This window comes from Eupeodes corollae, chromosome 1 (assembly GCF_945859685.1).
Source record: "Eupeodes corollae chromosome 1, idEupCoro1.1, whole genome shotgun sequence".
Taxonomy (NCBI): Eukaryota; Metazoa; Arthropoda; class Insecta; order Diptera; family Syrphidae; genus Eupeodes; species Eupeodes corollae.
In genome coordinates, this window is record NC_079147.1 from 144,384,962 (window position 1) to 144,399,643 (window position 14,682).

The 14,682-nt window shown below is 33.9% G+C and overlaps 2 protein-coding genes across 3 annotated transcripts in view; one reads left to right on the plus strand and one right to left on the minus strand.

The window, feature by feature from the left end:
- Positions 1-8,670, minus strand: part of LOC129942466 (glutamate [NMDA] receptor subunit 1) — a 75,067-nt gene extending 66,397 nt beyond the window's left edge. Inside the window, exon 1 of the mRNA XM_056051395.1 lies at positions 8,386-8,670. The gene's annotated coding sequence lies outside the window, so the exon portion shown is untranslated. The remainder of the gene's footprint in view (positions 1-8,385) is intronic.
- Positions 1-14,682, plus strand: part of LOC129942465 (inositol 1,4,5-trisphosphate receptor) — an 89,423-nt gene that overhangs the window by 26,039 nt on the left and 48,702 nt on the right. The window lies entirely within an intron of this gene.

Sequence of the window (14,682 nt, forward strand, 5' to 3'; positions counted from 1 at the left end):
TCCGATTTTCTTCAAAAAAAGAATTATGGACTGTAGAAGATGAATGTTTTTGATACCGCTACGATAATTGGAACAACACTGTTATTTATCTTGATGGCGTTGATAAATAGTTGGCCAGGAAAGATAAAAGACCACGGTTTAAGGAGGGCTATTCAAAGAGCAGTTAATCTTATCAATTCTCAAATAGTTCTTCCAACGCTGTATTCAAGAACATGCAAAGCAACACAATAATTATGGTGAAAAAGAAACCCTCAAAAGACGGGATGGTGAATAACAGCATACGAGTATAATTAAATGAAAGGTGTGTATCATCTCGATATCCACAAGGAGACGCGGGAATCTCCTGATCAATCAACTGTCAACCAGATTGACTCTTCGGTATTCAGGATGCCCTAACATTCGGAGGGGCCAACATTAACTCGGACTGCTAAGGATATAACGTAGAAGCGAAAGCAACGAAATACTGTGAGAAGACTTGACGTCATCGGTCGACTGCAATCGCAAGCGATTTCTCTGTCATTTCTCGATTAAGTCTCTAATAACCTTTTAAGAAGTCCTGTGCAACATTGCCTAACTGCCATCAGAGCCGCTGCCTCAGAAGTGCTAGGTTTACACCTCCACCACATGCAATTAAAATAGCACGATCTAAACTAAGTAGCAAAAAATTGATAACGGTATTTTGTAGAGGAATTAAATATAAGAATTTTTTGCTATAGGAAAAGGGACTTCCCCACTTAGGGGTAGGGTCGGTTTTAGGAAAAATTACTTAAATACAAAAAAAAGGCTGGGATGCGACCAACACTAATAACTTCTCATCCCGTCTGTCCTTTAAAGTCTCCCTTTAAAGTTTGTAGGTTTTCGTGTTGGGTTAAAAAGGTTGTTAGTTGAATTATTCTTACAAGTTTTTAAATTACCAACAATATTTTTCATATAAAGAAATAGTTTAGTTGCATAGATTTTTAGTCGAAAACAAATGTAAACCAAATTCAGTAGCATTTCTTAAATTTTAACAAATTGGATGAATTAAATTAATTTGGAAGATATCAAAAATCGAACATCAGTTTTTACCAAATTTGCGTACTATTTTTTGTTGATTTAATTTTTGTATGGAAAAACGGACTGTTGAATTTTTATAAAAAAAAAACAATATTTTCTGTGAAATAAAAAAAGTTTGAAGACAATATTTTTAATTTTCAAAAGCTTTTTGAATCGTAAGTAAATTTTTACCAAGTTTTAGTATTGTTTTTTTTTGTAAATATTACTAAATGTTGACAACTTTATTTTTTAAAAGATAAAAGTAGTTTAAATCCAGTGTCTTAAACTTTTGAAAAGTTATTTAAGTGGAAAATCAGTTTTTATCAACTATTTTAATTAATTTTTTTTGTTTAGATTTTTATTTTTTGTATAAAAAAACTGTCAATTCGATTTTTCTCAAAATTTCTCATGTTACATTTAATTGGAAGCCATAACCTCAAATTTTTGAAAAGTTATTTAAGTGGAAAATCAATTTTTACCAACTTTTGTTAAATTTTCTATTAAGTTTTTATTTTTTGTAAAAAAAAACTTTCAATTCTATTTTTCTTAAAATTTTACTCAATATTGACAACAATATTTTTTATAAGTTAAAATAAGTTGAAAGCCATAATCTCAAATTTTTGAAAAAATATTTGAGTCGAAATTCAATTTTTACCAACTTTGAGTAATGTTTTTTTATTTTTTATAAAAAAAACTGTTTCAAAATTATACCAGATGTTTAAAACTTTATTTTTCGTTGCACTAAATAGTTTTGAATATAAAATCATTTTGTATTCGTAAAATATTCAAGGTGACAAACATTTTGTTCGTACATTTTTTTTTGGTTTAAAACAAACATTTATTTGCATTTTGTAAAAAAAATATATTTGTTAGGTATCACATTACAATACATAACATAAAATTAAATTCAAGTCTCTAGCATGATTGGTTCGTGAGATATTCTGGTTTAACCAAAATTTTGAGAGTTATTTCTCCATTATTATTTGTATAACACAATTTATTTGAAGTGGATATCTCGACTGGTTCTTGAGCTATAGGTTTCGAAAAAAACTTCAGAAAAGTACGGACATACAAACGTACGGACGAACGAAAGTACGTACACTCGCACGCACAGACTTCTCTAAAAATCTTTTATTTCGATTCTAGGGACCTTGAACGTCGAAAAATGTAAAAAATTTGAATTCGACAAATGGGATCGGATTACAATAACTTTAATCCTATGGGAAGTTAAAAACATTAAAAACGGCAACAACTACAATAAAGTACTATACACAATTTGAAAGCCAGAACTCTATTTATGTCAATAGATTTTGACAAATTCAAACTCAAAATTAAAAAAAAATTCTATTAAACTCTTTGACCCCTTTACAAAATGCCGTTATCAATTATTGGCGCATAAGTTATCGTATTGTGGCTTCACAACAGAAAAGTCCACCATTGAACAAATATACAGTGAGTGTCATTAATATTCGGTTTTTATCATGCAATTTCTTTTTTCATATTTTCCACTTATAAACATTATTATAAATCTTAGTATTTGTTTATTTTATTTATGAATGAATATATTCTTTACAATTGATCAAAAATTATCCGCCATTTACCATCCTCCGCTAAGATTATTAGATGTAAACGCATAAAGGCTGAATGTAAACGCTCCATTAATATTCGGTTTTTTCTTCCTCTGCTTGTTTTGACATTTCTTAAGACTAACGGTTTGTTTTTTTTTTTTTAATGTAAAATTAAACCAAACTAGTCTGTAAGTTTTCTGCGTACATTTGTAAAGTAATTTGAAGTCAAACATTATAGAATTATTCAATAAATAAAACATTGGTCGTAAAGGACAAAATTCAAATTAGGTGAAACTTACAAGAAAATTGCAGAGTTATTAAATATGAAGCTAAGTATTGTCGGGGATATAGTCCGGAGATACAAAAATGAAGGAAGAATCGAGCCAAAGAAGCAGTTGGGCCAACCAAAAAAACTAACGGCGAAAGAAGAACGGCTTATAGTACGAAAGATCAAAGCTTATCCTCGTTTACGTGCCCCAAAAATAGTTGAAGAAGTCAGAATTGAATGCAAAAAGCAAATATCTGCATCAACCATTCGTCGTACCATCAAAGCATATGGCTACAATGGTCGTGTTGCCCGAAAGAAGCCCTTCATTAATATGCGCAACAGGAAAATTCGAGTCAACTTCCCGAAGGAGCATAAAAACAAGGATGCAAGTTGGTGGGACGACGTTATTTTTGCAAACGAGAGTAAGGTTAATCTCTTTGGTTCAGACAGAAGGGTTATGGTTTGGCGGAAACCTAACGAAGAGCTAAAGGGCAAAAATTTAAAACCAACTTTCAAACATGGCGGCGGGCACGTCATGGTTTTTGCAATCTGCAAAAGGCATGGGGAATCTTGTTTTCATCGACGGCATTATGAATAAAGAACAATATTTGAGAATTTTGAGAGAAAATTTGAGACAAAGTGCTGAGAGAATGGGTGTTTTGCGCAGTTTCAAGTTTTACCAGGACAACGATCCGAAACATAAGGCTCATGTTGTTAGAGAGTTGCTACTCTATAACTGTCCAAAAGTTATCCAAACGCCTGCGCAATCCCCAGACTTAAACCCCATTGAAAATTTGTGGGATAAATTGGATCGAAGAGTTCGTGAAAACCCCGTTACTTCAATAAGTGGACTTAAAATTCGACTCCAAGAAGAATGGAACAAGATTGGTGTTGAATATCTTTCCAAAATTATAAAAAACATGCCTCAAAGACTTCAAGGAGTCATATCCAATCAAGGTTATCCGACAAAATATTAAATCATTTCCTAAAAAATGAATTTCTTAACGATGCATTTGTGTTTTTAGAAAAAAACGAATATTAATGAACTATGTTTTTTTAAAGTTTTGTTCCTTTTCTTTTTTTTTTGTTTAGCTTTTAGTTTGGTAACCAAAAATTATACCATTTAATAAGAAATAATAAATTCTTTTTTCACAAGCAAGAAATAGTTGTATATATTTTATTTTTAAACACCAAGTCGAAGTAAAAAAAAAATAACAAAAACAAATAATGGCACTCACTGTACATTTCAAATAGATACCCCCAACATAGACTTTAAGGGTGCGTATGAAAGTATCTATAGAGAAGAACTTTACAGAGTAATGTCAAGGTTAGAAAAGATATCACCAATGCTTTTAATGTCAAACAAATTTTAAGTCAAGGTGTTGAACTGTCATGCGACTTCTTCAACATAAAGATAAAGGTGTACAAAACTCAATCGTTAACACTAGAGGCATAATTTTCTAAAGACCCATCCAATAACTGATATTGACTTAATGGGAAAATCAGAGCATGATGTTTGTGGCTCGTTTTTGCACATGTAAGCTGTCATCAAGAAAAGACATTGAACGACGACGTCTTGGATAAAATGTCACCATGGATAGCTATAACTTTGAAGTAGTTGAAGACTTTGTGTACCTAGGCACCGCTAAAAATAACTCTTGCAAATAGCTGCTTCTTTGGACTTAGAAGGCAATTGAGTAGTAAAGTCCTCTCTCAAGCATCTAAAGTCATAATCTATAAGATATTCTTCAGCATTCCGGTTCTCATTTATGGCTCTGAGATTTGGACCATGGCTAAGAAAGATGGGTATTTCCCAACACGTTCTGTCTACAGAAATAAATTTTGAGCATATTATGTTATAGATAGATAGATAGATAAGTTCTTTATTTTTTCAATTTTCTTATAAGTACAATATTTCATGATAAAAGATATACAAAGCATGGCTTTATAAGCCGTCTGCCGGAAAAAAAAATAATTAAATAAACAACCAAAAAAAAAAAGTACAATTTGAGTAAAAAGAGAGAATATTTCACAAAATAAGTTTCATAGTTAAAAAAAAGAAAATGTAAATATAAATATAAATATTAAAGAAAGCAATTTTTTTTTTAAATTATTATTTTTATAATGTGACTTTTAGTTTAGTCAAAACAAAGAAAAAATACAAGAAAACATTGAACCATATGGAATAATGTTCGCCATTAAAGTATATTTTGATATATATATATAGTATAAAAGAAAGCAATAACAGGTATTTATAAGTTTAATAAAAAATGTGACTTTTAGTTTAGTCAAAACAAAAAAATTAAGGAAAAAAAAAGTAAAATATTGGTAATGGGCTTTTAGTTTAGCTAAAACAGATAATGTTGGGTAAGTGAGAAAAAAAAGCAAAAAAAATAGGAAAAGAACTGTATATTTCTCAAGTTTTTTTTTTAAATTTTAATGACTTTTAATTTGGTTAAAAACAAAAAAAAAAAAAAAAGGAGAAGATACAATCACATTAACATCGTCTTACAACTCAAAACAAACTCAAACACTCGTTTTGATATTTTCGTGCTTGTGAGACATAGCGTATAAGAGGCTTCAAGCCACGATCTCCGTTTAGTACACTGACACATTCCTCTTGAGAAAGAAAACTAGAATAAAAGTAGAGCCTTCGGATTTCCTGTAATATTGGACAAAGTGCTAAAAAATGCAAAACATCTTCGTTTTGACCAAGGTTGCAAAGAGAGCACACAGGGTTTAAGTCTGTTCTATGTGGTCTATAATTCAAATCGAGCATTTCCGTTCTTATCTTGAAGATCAAGCTCATTTCAGAAACTGTAAACTCTTCTATAAAATAGTTTCTTTCACCAAGTTTCAGATTAAGTTGTCTGTATATATTCCTGGATGTTGATGCAGTCCCTCTCGCAACACAAAGCCTATACATCGAGTCATCTATAACAGAGATACATTCATATAATGCATTTTTTATTGCTTCCACATTGTCCACTGGCAATGATATTGAAAGGTTATGTGCTACAGCAAGATCATACCAATTTTTGACCTGACTATATCCACTACTAAAACAAATTTTAAGGAGTCTTTTTTGCAAGTTTTGGTCAGATCGCTTCATAACTTTGAGGTAAGCCTGTCTCTAGGTGGATAGCATAATTAGGAGTGTTAATAGGTAACCTAAAAATTCGCTTGAAAAATACCTCTGTATATTTTCCATTTCCTCCAACTGTTCGAAACCATATACTTCATTACCATAGCAAAAACAAGTATTCACGGTGGCATTGAAGACTTTGAATTTTGAGATTGGATCTACGAGTTTATTTGCGAAGAACTGGGACCACATTGTATTTATTGCAATTTTTGCAGCGGTAGTTTTTTCTTTTATAAAGGTTTGAATTTTAAGATTATATGTCATTGCATACCCAAGATACTTAAATTCATTAACAACCTCAATTATCTCACCATCTAAAGTCCAATTCCGCCCATAGCCAGTTGATCTATTTCGAGATCTAAAAACCATTATTTTGGATTTGGTGGTATTTATTCTAAGATCCCATAGATCAACAAAACTGTTTCAGCTTGTTTATCTGGAGCTGTAGAGTAAGCGGACTGTCTGATAAAATCACTAAATCGTCAGCATAAAACAAGACTTTAAGTGTAATATCCCCGATCTGAACTCCCCCAAGTATACTGTTTTCGACATCGTTCATATACATGATAGGGCTTAGAACACATCCTTGAGGGACACCTGCTTCACAACTAAATTCTCTAGATACTTTTCCACCATTCTGAACAGATGCCATCGTGTTTTCGAGAATTTTTTCGTAGACTCTGATAAATTTAGTAGATAGGCCAATTGCTGAGAGCTTATAGAGTAAGGACCTCCTATTAATAATGTCAAAAGCCGCTTTTAAATCAACGAAAAAGGCATATAAGTTCTGTTTTTTATCAATAAATCGCCCAGCAGTGGTGCTGAGTACAAAAATTTGATCAATAGCTGAAAGGTTGGCTCGAAAACCAGCTTGAAAGCAACAATTATGTTATTATCTTCTAACCAGGTCGTTAGTCTAGTATACAGTATTTGTGTAAACACTTTTCGTAATGAGTTAAGCACACAGCAATTCCTCTATAGTTCTCTGGCAAATCACGGTTACCTTTCTTAAAAATGGCTGTAATTCGAGACAGACGAAAATTTTCAGGCACTGTCTCTTCAATGAATATTCTATTGAAAAATTCTAACAGATATTCCAAAAACTCAGGAGTAGCATGTTTATAAAACTACTGGGATCCCATCAGATCCAGGTGCTTTGTTATTTTTCATTTTTTTTAAAGCAGCTACTAGTTCAACCATTGTAAGATTGGAATCCAGTTCAGGAATAATGACATTAGGGAATGCAAAGCTCATTGTGTTTAGATAAGGGTCAGGCAGAAGTAGAGTTTCAAAATAATTAGCAAGTAGATTTTTATCAATTGTGAACAATACCCTCCTATTCCGCCCACTCAACACTTGTACTGTCTTCTGTTATCATATCACTCAAAATCCAAAAAATAAATATAAATAATTTTAAGTTAATATCTAGCTTTTTATTTGTTTATAATACGCTTCCTAAAAGATTATTTCATCATTATTTACTAATTACAAAATTTATGAACATACATACATCATCCTTGAAATACGAAAAAAACATTCATCTTTTCAGTTACGAAAATATAAATAATCAAGTAACCATTTATATTTAGATTAAGAGCTCATTGATTTTAGGGAGCATTTGCACTATCAGCCACCATGACCATCCCTCAGATACCGTCGTTACGTAGATAAATGAACGCATACGTAGACACATATTTTTTGTTTATAAAATAAATCACAATCAAAATGATAACAAACAAATCGCACATGTTTTCGACTTTTGACAGGACGAAAACAGAGAGGACAAAAATATTTCGAAACCAATGAGTAACCAAAAAATCACATGCACTTATTTGCGCATATTCACTTTTTTTCGAAAACTTTCTCTCATTTCTCCAGCCTAGGTACAACTTCGATAACACTCTCCGCTCGTCGATAATGCGATGGCGTTGATATCGTTACCCCTTCGACAGAAAGTAACAAAACGCTTTAAGTTGACTCTTAAGCTTAAGCTTTTAAATTCACTTTCTTTTAAGATGTTAGATTTTTCTGTAAACACTTGCTTTTGGCACAATAATATAATTTTCGAAACAATGACTTCTTCTTCGTCGTCGTCTTTGGCTTCCTCCTACTCCTCGAATAAGTTATCCCATATAGATACTGTTAACACCATATACACCAGCAGAAAGAAGAAAACAATACCGAAAAGTTGACGACACAAGATGACCTTATTAATAGATATATTGGGGCGTGATACAACGGCGAATTTTTCATTTTTGAAGCAAAACTTGAAAATTTTTTCATTGCTCTGGGAATTTTTACTTTTTTTTCATATAACATCAAATTTTCTCGTAATGAAAATTCCAAAACACCTTAATCACATAACTAACCTTTTTTTAAACTTTTAATTGTGGAAAAAGATATTTTCAACCATATAAAAGATTGTAAACGGATAGTGAAATATCTTTTTTTTTAAACGCGACGTTGATAGGAAGTCGTGGAAAAATAAATTTAAACTAATTAGAAATCAGATTTAAGGACTTTGAGTATAGCTCAGAAATTAAAAGCCTTTTAAAGATTTATATCTATAATAGAAAAAGAAACCGTACATTGACGGGACGAGAACTCTTATAATGTACAACTTGGTCGTTCAAAGAAATTCGCACAACTGACGAAATGATGAAGCGAAGCGAAAGGATACGGCTTCGAATTATTCTTCTTGCCTTGAGTACAAAAATTAAGTTTGTTTTATTTTGGTATAAAATATAAAAAAAATAATTAAAAGCTTTCCAAAAAAGTTTACATTTACAGCTTCAACTTTACACTTCTCCTTCAACACACAACAAAAACAATGCCAAATGCGAGATGAAAGTGCATTGGATACTAGAGCCATTTAGACATGGCCGTTACGTAACTTTTAGTAGGAGGTATACTTTTAAGACTTAAAAAGAATGCAAATGAAAGCGAAAATTTCGCATACATTTTCAAACGATTGCTATCAATTGTCAGGGATCGAAGGGACCCACAATTTAAAGGCGAGTTCGAAGAAATGCGTATATCAAGAAATATGCTTGGAGTATATATCAATTTCTTAAATGACATGCTCATGAACAACTCCTGATACTAATCGCTCACATGAGGTTTGACTTTTAAGTCAAACTAGGCCCTAGTTTTTTATCGGCTGTAGTGCCTTAAAATTTATTTAAAATTGGTCTTAAAGTTCTGAACATCAAAATGGGAGGGAAAAACAGAGTAGGCTAAGGCATTCCACATTCTGGATGTGCGATTTAAGAAGGAATCTCTATATTGCTCAACTGATGAGCATTCCTGAAAGTGCGAGTATTACGGCTGAATCGTTTAAGGGATGGAATGCAACTTGCTAATTCGACAGAACATTGTTTGTAGACATTACGGTGGTGTTCTAGCGATGTAAATGTTTCGATTATAGTTCATCACCTATCATTTTTAAAGCTCTTTTTTTTCTGCCCAAGAGATTTAAACTTGTTTTAGGGGCACCTGCCCAGATATGCGAAAATTATTTAACCTTTGGACGGATGAAGGCTTTGTGAATTACAGCCAGATCAGAAGGGTTGACAAATTTCTTGCACCGTCGGAGAAATCCTAAGCACCTGGCAGCATTTTTGGCAATATAAAATATGTGATCATTCCATAAAAAGTGATCTGTGATACACATACCGAGTACTGACAGTTGATTAGTTTCTTGGATGCAAGTGCCACTCATAGATACTGGCATCGGGGGTATGTAACACTTTCACCACAGGAGACAGCATTGAGTTTTAGAAGCATTAAATTCTACACGATTCAAGATTTATCGAATCTAACATAAGAGAGAAAGTAACTCAAGTGAAGCACCAAGCACATGGAAGATGAAAGGTGACAACCCTCTTTGTGGCCATTATCTTTAATTGTGCATTTTTTAACAATAAAATTTACTCCCACCGACTCAGAATTTGAGAATGTATAGACAGAATATAATATATTAGTGAAAGAAAATATCCCTTCCCTCAACCCTTCAAAATGCCAGGCGATAACTTAAACTAAAAAACGAATCGGAGGGTAATTAAATACCTCATAGTTACGTCTTTTGATCGATGGTGACGTTTTGACCGAGTTGTAGGTCCTTTTTTAATAACAGCATGCATACTAATAAAATCCCTATTGAGAATACGCTGAATTTTTCCCATTATCAATGTCATCAGCAATGCAAATTCTCCATGGTCATCCCGAAGAAAAGAACGATTTTGACAGGGATACAAACAATCAAACAATCAAGGGGAACAAAAAATCCATTATAAAAAATTTACTCTTGCCACCTTCCTAGACATAGAAGGTGCTTTTAACAACGTCCTTGCCGAATCCATAGAAGAATCGTTCGTTAAGTTCGGTGTAGAAGACTTCATTCGAGAATGGATTATTTCCATGCTCAGTGGTAGGAAGATTCGAGCCACTCTAGGCAATACAATCGAAACAAAACACGTGAGAAGGCGAACACCCCAGGGTGGTGTCCTTTCGCCTCTTCTATGGCTTCTGGTCATGGATACAATTCTCGTTAAATTAGAGAGATGTGGAGTGAAGGCGGTAGCCTATGCGGATGATTTGATGCTATTGGTGTCAGGAAAGTACACCTCTGTGATTAGTGAAATCACGGAGTCAGCTTTGAAGAAAGTTAGCAACTGGGCTATAAGTTGTGGACTAGGAGTTAACCAAAGTAAAACTGAACTGTTGCTCTTTACCACCAAAACTAAAGTACCGCCCTTCACGCTACCTCGACTCAACGGTCAAATCCTATCATTGTCTTCCAGTGCAAAATATGTGGGAGTTATATACTCGACCCTAAATTAATCTGGAAACTAAATATTGAAGTACGGGTTAAGAAGGCCTGTGTTGCCTTCTACTCCTGCAGCAAAACTTTCGGAAAAAGTGGGGACTTCAGTCGAAGATGATTTTATGGACGTACACAGCCGTAGTACGTCCAATATTAACATATGGGTCGATTGTGTGGTGGCCTGCTCTTAGCAAAGCATATAACATTGATAAGCTAAAGAATGTTCAGAGAACAGCTTGCGTGGGCACCACAGAGGACATGCGTACTTGTCCAACGGACGCCTTAAACGTTATTTTGGATCTTCTACCAATCGGCCTTTTTATTAAATACATAGTTTCCTACAGCGCTATTAGGTTGAAGGAATCAAACAGCTGGTTGTCAAAACCTTATGGTCACAGCAACACAACGAAATTGATTCCCTCAGATATTATCTCGGTAGACACTGACTACTGCACTCCGACTTTGAGCCTTAGTAAGGGTTTTAGGTTTCGACGCAACCATATTTACTGACGGCTCAAAGATGGAGTGCGGAGTTGGTTCTGGGATCTTTTCTGAGTCCCTAAATGTAGCGAAATCCCTTAGGCTTCCTGACTTTGCTAGCGTTTTTCAGGCTGAACTGCTAGCAATAAGGGAGGCATGTAAGATACTTAAACAAAGCCCAAACCAAAACCGAAATGCGGCTATCTTTACAGACAGTCAGACAGCTGGCAAAGCCATTAACTCGGCCAACTCCTCATCTAAATTGGTCCAGCAATGTCGCGATGAGCTTGCGAACCTGAATATTAACCTCGGTGTCACCCTGATCTGGGTTCCGGGCCATAGTGGTATCGTGGGAAATGAACGGGCTGACGAGCTAGCCAGGCAAGGATCAGCCCTTCATATCTCACTTGCGGAAATGGTTAACATTCCTCTTGGTGCTATGAAGGGTAAAATCTTTTATATCTACCAAACTGAATTAAACCGAAGGTGGAGCAATCTACCTGGCGCACCTATAATAAAACCCGTACAAACGATCTTCTATGCAGGCCAAGGCAAGACATAGGCAGAATTGTTGCGGTTTGTACCGGACATTGGCCTATAGGAGTTTATGCAGAGAAGTTGGGTATCTCTTACAACACCTTTTGCCGCCTTTTGTAGTGACCAAAGAGCTGCTTTGGCAAACACTAGAATGAAATACTTTGGAAAAGCATTCTTTCACGAACTTTATGAGCTATCTGAGACAAAGATTAGAGACATAATCTTTTTTCTCAATGCGACAAAATGGCTCTAACATAATCGCTATGAAGCGTCTCTATAAATCTATCCCTTTCAATCAAAGGTCAAACGAGTTTTTGGTATCAAAACGGCGCACTACAGAGCTAATTGGATCTCAGGATAGGTTGCCTTGAGATCGCCATTTCTACCTTCCTACCTACCTACCCGTGGAGTGGCACAGTGGTTCCGTTTATATGGGAGGAGCGATCAAAATTAAATATTTTATTTTAAACGACAAATAATACAAACGACAAAATAACTTGTTATTTTAATTTTCTAACAGCGTTCTTATGAAATATCGTTTTTGAAACCGAAAAAAGTCTACTTTCCTCAAACTAAAATAAAAAATATTTTTTTTCTCGGCCGAACGCTGATACATAATTTTTCTTCCTTCAATCCTTGTTTTTATTTTGAAATAAAGCGAAAAAAATATTATTTTTATATATTCCGTTATATTTTTCAAGTAAGGAATTGAAACTAGATTGTAATCTCTTAGTGACATTTTGGGGCCCTCAAAAGTGCCAATTTGGTAAAATCTGAAGTTAGGCTTATCAGGTTAACAAATCTACAACATCTTTGGGTAAGCTTAATTTATTGCTTTTTTCAAGAACACGAGCGTTCTTGAATGTCTTTTATTGTAGACGGTTTTGCATACCTGTTGTGATAGGTTGTCTGTCAATACGTTGCAAACCTTTCCATCCACCATTTAAGCTTTAATTCATGTTGCACAAACATCTTGATGCAACAAAAGTGCTTGACAATTTTCTGATTTGATCTTGAATAGACAACTGCTCATCTCTGCACAACGCACTGGTCTGTAATATCTTGTAGATGTTGGGCGGGGATTCTGCCATAAAATTATGTCACTATCGCCAAATTCCCACCATACGCTTCTTGTACTCGGACTGTCCATCAAAACCCCACTTTCCAATTAGAGTTAAATTGCACGAACCTTCTTCAAGATTACTATTGCCCTCTCCAAGCAATTCAATGATCCGTTTTGAAGTGTGGTCTAAAAGTCCTTGAAGAGAAATTTTAGTTGATGAATTGCATATTTTCATTTCCTTCGGATCCGGATAACATTCTTTCTTTGCCTTAAGCACCTTTCCATACGATGGGAATACATCTCATCCGTTCTTTTATTGACGACACTTCGAATGATTTGGTACTGCTTTTTGGAATACTTCGCTTAAGTGTACTTTTATGTGTTGCCTTACAATTTTGTAAAGTAAAAGCTATATCCGAATCAATTGAAGCAATACTTCCAATGCGTCTAATTTTTGTCCGGGATGAACTTTCAGAAAGCTTTTTTTGTTCTACATTGTTGAGTTCTACTGGAACATGGATCTTCATTCTTGAAAATAACAGTCATTTCTTAAAGCCTTGTGCCATCTTTTTAAAAACGACTTGCAAAGGCTGTTGATCCTTTTTTCTATATCATTAAATTGTTCCAAGTTGTAGATTTCAATAAAGGCGGTCAACGTTTCTTTATACTTGGTAGCATCCCCTACCGTCTCCAATTCACGCCAAATATTAAATAAATCACGACGTTTAATAATTAAGCTTGGCTCTTAAATTATATAAGAACGAAATTTCTCTGTTGAAACAAAGAGTAATCTTTGACATTTTAGCACATTTTAGGAAAAAAAGATATATATGCCCAAATAGGTAATGAAATGACCTAAATATAAATGTATCTCTTATTAATGGAAATAGGAGACATAGAAGGTATTCAAACTTGAAAGTGATACAAAAAAAAACACAAAAAGTGATAAGCTCACACATTGAATAACGGTTTTAACATAAAAGTATATGCATACCTTGTTAATTCAAATCCATTGCTTAAATTGCTTAAGTTATTGTTTAACACTAATACATTACTATTTTTAAATCACCAAAAACCGAAAATTTAAACTTTGCCCAAATTAAAAAATCAGCCAACTTGCACGATTGTTTCTATTTTGATCTAAGCATCGCTTTTCATACCTAACTGAGAACTTATGGAGGCCTTTTAAAATAAGTTAAAAATCATGCATCGATCTAATTTAATTCATAAATTTTGTGTCATCAGTCGGGTATGGGTACATTGAAAAATCAAATCCATATCATTAAGATTGAGGATAAAAGTAGAGGATCAAAATGGCTACCTTGTGGTACGCCAGAAATACCAAGAAAAGGTAGAAGAGAGCGCATCTCAAGCGACCATGGTATACGAGTTTTCCTCAGAAAAAATAAATTCATAAATTTCATAGTATGTGAGTGCTTCTGATTTCATGCCTATCATTTTTTTGTTAAGTAAATACTTTCAGAAGACTACTAAAAGTATTGAAAGACATAAGAAATACGAGAGCTCCTCCCACTGTATTCCCTATCACAACATTCCTAGCTTCAAACGTTTTGTTCTTGGCGAAATTATTTTCTTGAATGTTTGCTATTTATGACAATAGTATAACAAGCGAACAATGTGATTTAAGAACCTAAGAGCGTTTTTTATGTCGTAAAGCTTGTACATGATCGTAATGTACGCTGAGTCGAAAACGTGTCTACTGCAAGAGCTGCTAATTATTCTAATCTATTGATTTTCCGG